This window comes from Drosophila novamexicana, unplaced genomic scaffold (genome assembly GCF_003285875.2).
Source record: "Drosophila novamexicana strain 15010-1031.04,08,12 unplaced genomic scaffold, DnovRS2.1 tig00001639-arrow-arrow-pilon, whole genome shotgun sequence".
NCBI classification, from domain to species: domain Eukaryota; kingdom Metazoa; phylum Arthropoda; class Insecta; order Diptera; family Drosophilidae; genus Drosophila; species Drosophila novamexicana.
Genome location: NW_020824873.1, coordinates 32,219 through 38,818, shown reverse-complemented (window position 1 = coordinate 38,818; position 6,600 = coordinate 32,219). Strand labels below are relative to the sequence as shown.

At 46.8% G+C, this 6,600-nt stretch overlaps 1 long non-coding RNA gene across 2 annotated transcripts; it reads left to right on the top strand.

The window, feature by feature from the left end:
• Nucleotides 1–1,685: 1,685 nt before the first annotated feature.
• On the top strand, nt 1,686–3,184 carry LOC115768113. 2 transcript variants are annotated; one of them, XR_004018477.1, is made up of 7 exons: nt 1,686–1,821; nt 1,879–2,043; nt 2,116–2,159; nt 2,391–2,556; nt 2,611–2,659; nt 2,717–2,788; nt 2,861–3,184. It is a non-coding gene; the product is annotated as an uncharacterized LOC115768113 (long non-coding RNA). The 2 variants fall into 2 exon arrangements; XR_004018478.1 differs by lacking the exons at nt 1,686–1,821; nt 1,879–2,043; nt 2,116–2,159 and adding an exon at nt 2,238–2,285 and having other exon boundaries at nt 2,366–2,556.
• The last annotated feature ends 3,416 nt before the right edge of the window (nt 3,185–6,600 follow it).

The following is a 6,600-nucleotide window of genomic DNA, read 5'->3' as shown; positions in this document are numbered from 1 at the left end:
CCACATAGGCACGTCACCATCTGCTACGGGTATGTAGTCGGAGTGAGTGTAATTTGTCAGTTTCATTGTCGCAGTCGTAAGTGCGATTGATATCAGAATTAATAAACATGAGGCTAGAGGGATGTTAATGGTAAATGTATCTTGGAAGAAATGCAATAAACGTTTTTTGCTTAAATAATAGAGAAATCTATAATCGTGCTACTTGAGGTTGTCCTTATAGGCCACCCTCTCTTTAATAAGAACCTTCGTGCCAAGGTCGGAGTAGATCGTTTCTTCAGTACATAATGGTGTTGACTTTGTACCGTCGTTTGTTTGCTTTTAGCCATACTCGTTCTCTTGTTTGGAATTCCCTATGTGACCTATTTTTATTTGATTGCTTGAGGCTCTTGTCTTGGGCTTTTTGGAGTTGGATTCTATCTCTATTGAGGCTGAGTGCACTATTTCTATCGGTTTTCTCTTAGTGACGGAATGATTGGTTCTTTTATATGCAATAGTAGATAGGAGCAGAGGTCGCAAATAACAGTCAACACTTATTTTCAATGCGATCTGCATCGCTCTCTATAGAACATATTTTTTTCGTTGCGCTTGTGTACTCTGTTCTTTTTTTTCTGCTTTTGCTTGAACAATACACACTGTTCTGTCTAACAGTAACATCTTAACAGAACACATTCGGCCGATCGCACAGAAAATAAGTGTCTCTCGATGAGCAAAACGAAAAAAGTGGAAGCGAAAAGTGTCTTTTCTTGTTGTTGTCGTGAGACGAGATCAATGAAAGCTATAGCGAGAGTGGGAGAGAAAGATGGCACGATGCTTATGTGTACATGTATATACTTATGTTATAAGCAAACACCCATTTAATAATTAATGGAAAAAAAAGAAACAAAAAAAAAAAAACATGCATATCCACAAAAGACACTTTGGCAGTTTTTTTTTTTTCTGTTCAGTGCTCGTGGAAGAACTTGTGCGAAAAAAAAGAACGAAAAGTGTTTTTGCTCGGTGCGAAGAAACCTAAATGCAGGTGTTCTCTTTTGTCGTTATTTATTCTGTCGGAAATAACCCGTTTTTTTTCAGTTATATTACGAGTTTTAGAAGGAGCGACTGTTCTTATCGCTCCGGACACTTTTATCAATCTGTCTTTACATTTTGGTATTAAGTATTACTAAGCCTAAAGCTGAGCAGTCCTTGGTGGCAGCGCTGCCCTTTGTATACAGGTTGTTTTATATATAACATATGAAACGAATATATGTAGCTTATATGTAAGCAGCGAAAACGTCGCTGGTAGAATAGAGCGTGTTGTGCACATATATAGCTTATGCAAGCGTATATATGTATGTATGCACACATATATCTTATGCAAGTATATATGAAGTATATACTGGACATAGTGCTGAGCACAGTGTACTCTCGATATGTGCATACCACATCTCCCTCCTTTTGAAACATAATTATAAAGGGTTTTCTTAATTTATGTATATTAATATCTGGTCTTGTTTTTATTCTTAGAGAGTACATTTAGTCCAATAAGGATAGAAAAATAGTAAAATTTTAATTTTGTGTTTATATATATATCATAATTTGTTACGGAACTGCTTGTTTCTCTGTGGGCCGCGCCGGCTGGCTCATCGGTTTCTCTGGGTGTAGTCCCATCCCTGGCCCGCAGTCCGCACAATCGATAACAACAAAGCTACACGTCTGTAGCAAAACAGACTTACACAGCACTATGCAAAACGAGCCACAAATCGATAACGTCAAACAATCGGAACTTCTAACTCATGAACAAAATAAACAGCTGTAACAACTATGAAAATGTAAACAACAAAGGTGAGACACTCAATATAAATTTACAAAAAACACTATTAATCCACCTTACTCTTCCAGATCGGGCCCCGGTTCCGGACCCAGCGTACCCGCCCAACCATGAGACGAGCACCTACACTCGTCTCCCTCATTTTGTAAATTAGATGGCCATCAGCCTGTGCCGGCTGTTATGCCAATTCTCCCCAACGAAGGAAATTTAACCGAACATTTCTCTCATCAGATACGGTATATAATTGGTTGCGTTTTCTTAAAGTGAATAACAATTATAAGCATTGCTTATGGCATTTATCTTTGCAGCTATTTCGAATCTCTTACAAGAGGATATTTGGTTAGCTTCACAGGTGCGTATAATGGTTTGTGCATTCTTATAATTATTGGCCTTAATATTTCTTTTATTCCTTTCTGATTTGCATGAGGTCTCCGTCCAGATGAATTAACACTTATGCACGTGAACGTTTCTTACACGGGTGCGTATTAATATTGCATATTTATATTTATACTTATGGACAAAGTGTATTAATGCCTAAATTTTTCTCTTATCTTCTAGAATTCTCTTTTTTTCATTTTAACAGCACTAAGTGGAACAGGCGACGAAATTCTACCAGGATACTGCTAGTCGCCGCAAAAACAAAACACGCACGAAGGAAATTTGGATGCAAACGTTGCGCCAATTTAGGACCAATGTGCCCACACAACTACGCAAAACTGGGTATGCCACGAATATCGGTCGTGCAACAGGTAGGTGATATGAATTGTATTAAATCGCTTAATTCTACCTTACCCTACCTAAAGAGCTCTCTGGGGGAGGTAAGGGGCGATGTAAATGGATAATTCCAATTAGGTAAGTATGTGAGCATAGTTCGCGCAAGTGTTAATTTTAAATGTTTATCTTTTACAGGCGCAGATGCATCACCTTTGGAAATTCCGTCAACGTTCGCACTCTTAAGTGAAACTCGGCGTAAGTGCCTATGTAAGTATGGACATGATTTATAAATACAAAAAACTAAATTTAACGACAAAAAAAAACTCTGTTCTTTTTCAGGGAGTACGGTCAGGAGACTCCATCATATCTCTGCCAAGTGCTCGAACGAGGATGGGCAAAAATGAAACGGACTCACTCGGAGGATGTGGGCGTGGTCTCGCCTGTGACCGCTTCTTCGGTGTTGGCGTCCGGTCCGTGATGGCTCGTCCGTCCGTCCCGTGGATTACGCCGACATTTGGCTGGCGGCGTCGGGGATATGGCTGGTGTGTGCCGCTGAGGTGCGGGAGCTGGTCCCTTTGTTGCCGGAACCGTTAATTTTTTTTTTTTTTTGCTTGTCTCGTCGCACTTAGGTTTTAAGTTCTTTCTTTTGCAATACCTTAGCACATAAGGGTTAAGCGATTTACTAATAAAGAAACCTCCTCAAAAAACAAGTGTGATTTGATATTTTCTATTCCTCTTTTTTTTTTTAAGCACATGCCCTTAGCCGGCAAAATAAAATATCCAATTTTCAGATTTTCTTAACGGTGAGCCGGTACGTCCGCTGTGGACCGCTGACAAAATCGAACTCTCATAACATTTGGGCAGCAACATCATCGGTGCCGAATTTCGGCACACGCATACATATGCGAGGCGGGCACCGTTGCTGCACATCTGCACAGCTGCATTTTTTTGGGTCAATGGCCCATATGACGGTCAAGGGCATATACAAGGGCATGCGATCCACTCAATTCATATTCCCTTTAAGAGCGAACTGAGCGGCCAATAGCAATCGTCGCTATTGGCGCCGTGGATCGCAAGTCTGGCGTTGCCACCCTTCAAAAATTTGGGCTCCGCCGTGGGCGCCGCTTCACCCCGCATACTCTGATCCTATGGCGAAAAGATATCGGCGTGGCCGATAATATCGCACGCAACCAACTAGGAAACCCTCGGTGCTACCGATAACGTCAAATGCAACATCACCACGCAGATTATTGTAATGACATGAATGACCATTACAAGGAATCTGCGTGCGCATTTCATGGATTGACCCAGCCGGCTAATAACGATGCCCAACGTAGGCCAATCCATATTTCGCACCGACCCGAAAAAACAAAAACAAAACAGGGAGGACGGGCGCTGCCGCCGCCATTGCCTGGCATTGAGGTGAGCAAACTACGATTATGTTCGTATATCTTTTGCGTGGAAGACGCCCAGCATGCGTCCCTGGAGATCTTCTAACTCGTAGGCATTGGTGCCCACGGCTCGGACGACTCGGCTCTTCAAGAATTTCAGGGCGAACTTGGCATTGAAGGCTTTGCCGAAGCTGCTTAGTGCAAAGTTGCGCCTCCACACTTCCTGTCCCGGTTCCAGATGGAGCTGGCGCGCACGGTGGTCGTATCGTTGGCGGCTTCGCTCGTATGCGGTGTGCAGGTGGTCCTTGACTTGGCTTCGGATTACAGCCAGTCTGTCCTTCGCGTCAAGGCCAGGAATACTGTGATCGGCCAATGATCTCAGCTTCCTGGCCAGTTTGTAACTGGAACCATTCAGGTACATCTGCTGTCCAAAGACCGCGAAAAACGGAGTAACTCCCGTAGCGCTGTGGACCACATTCCGGATCGCCACTTCCACCTCTGGTAGGTACGCGTCCCAATCCCGATGATCCTGACCCAGGTAGGTTCTGATTGCAGACAGCACTGTGTGGTTCACGCGTTCGGCGGCGTTGCTCTGAGGCGAATACACTGGTGTGCGCAGGTGGGTAATGCCAAACGCCTGGACAGTAGCATCGAACGGCACGCCAAATTTGAAGAACACATCATGCACTAGGAAGTAAACGACATCCGCCGCGGTGGCTACCCTCATGGCCTTCAGGAAGGTAAATTTCGAGAAGTGGTTTACGACGACGAATATCCACGCATGCCCTCGTTTCGACCGTGGATTCTTCCCCAAGAAGTCGATATAAAGCTTCTGGAAGGGGCGGTCGGTGCGCACTTCTTCCCCAATGCCGACCTGCATCCGGTAGTTTTGTGCCTTGGTCTCCTTGCATGTCTCGCATTTCCGTACATAATACCTGACTTGTATGGCCATGTTGGGCCAATAATATCGCCTGCGCAGCGCATGCAGCGTTTTCCTCATGCCTCCATGAGCTGACGTCTCCCGCTCAAGTCTTTGAGACTCATAAGCCACTGCAGGCTCGCATGATCGGTGATTACCGTGAACGGCATCATCTCCACGTACGGTCGAAATCGATGTATGGCCAGCTTGGCGGCTAGGCATTCCTTCTCGGTCACCGAATAGTTGATCTGGTGCTTGTTGAGTTTGGTCGAGGAGAATGCGATCGGCCTTTCCTGTTGCTCGTCGTCTAGCTGGAACAACACGGCTCCTACTCCGTAGTGAGACGCGTCGCATTGGATGAAGACAGCGGATAATGTCTGTCCTTCACGGGTTCTGTTCCCTCGATCAGCTGAATTCGGTGCTGGAGCAGGTGAGTTTTCCCTAGGCCATCCTTCTCAAATTGGAGAAATCTGCGCTTCACGCTTTCCAACTGACTCTTCTGATCGTTGTCCAGGTCCCACATTTCCGAATCCGCCGCGCAGTCGTCGTCGTCCCGGTAATATGCCACCTCTGGGTTCGCTACCGTTTCCTCAGATGCCTCTGGTGGTGTTCCTGGCTTTCTGGCCGGACCGAGCAGCTCTGGTACAATCTCAAAGGCCCGCCAGAAATCGATCCCCAGGTATAGTTCCTGTCGCAGGTCCGGGCACATGTAAAATACGATATTTTCCTTTCTATTCTCGTATTTCACAGGCAGAACCACGCGACCTAAAATTGGGCGATTGGCACCCGCCGCTGTCCTCACCATCGATTCGTAAGGCCGCGCTTCCCATCCCAGTTCCTCCACTAACTTCCGGCATCCTCGTCCCAACAGACTGACTGAGGCCCCCGTGTCCAGCAACCCTTTCATCTTGGCCCCGGCGACTTCCACTTCGGCAAATACGCGTGGGTCTATACAATCCTCCCGTCTCACCGCTTCGACGACCTGGCGCCGGGTAATCCTGCGTCTGCGGAAGCGCGCACGTGCCTTCACCACTCTCCGGTTGGCTAGTGTCATCCCTTCCACCTGCCGCTCACCAAAAATTCTATTTCGGGCCGACATGTATGCCCGAACACGTTCTTCATACGGTAAGCCCCTAAGTGTTCCTCCTTTGCTTATATTATTATTATAATACGCCTTATCCTGATCCTTATTCCAACTCTCCGTCTCCTTTTCCATGATTATTGGCTTTTGTAGGTACCCCTCTCCTGCTTCCCCGCGGTCGCCGTCCCGGAACGCGTCTGCCCCGCCATCACCGCGCTCCCTCTGGGGCTTCCCGGACAGTTTTCGCACTGGAAAGTGTCCGGCTTTCCACACCTATAGCAGAATATTTTCCGCTCCTTGGACAGGCAGTCTCTAAAGACGTGATCGAATTGTCTGCAGTTCCAGCATACAAGTCGGGATGAGTTCCTGCCTCGCACGAATGCTTCCTCCAGTTCTCCCGGCGGCGTTTCTGTACGTTGTGGTGGTACTTCAACCTCGTGGGCTACGGGCCTCGTCCCTTGTGGACAACGCGACGCCTTCGCTGGCCTGTTGCTCTCGTTGTAATAGCTCCTGTATCACATCGTGTTCCGTCTGGTAGCCCCGGAACCTGTCCAAGAGGGCATGTCGCAGTTGCATCCAGCTGTCGACCCTAGAATGCCGCACGTGCATCCAATACCACTCGCGGGCGCGGCCGGTCAGGAGCAGGTGGAAACCGCGCAGGACCTCCTTCCACGGGCATTGATACTGC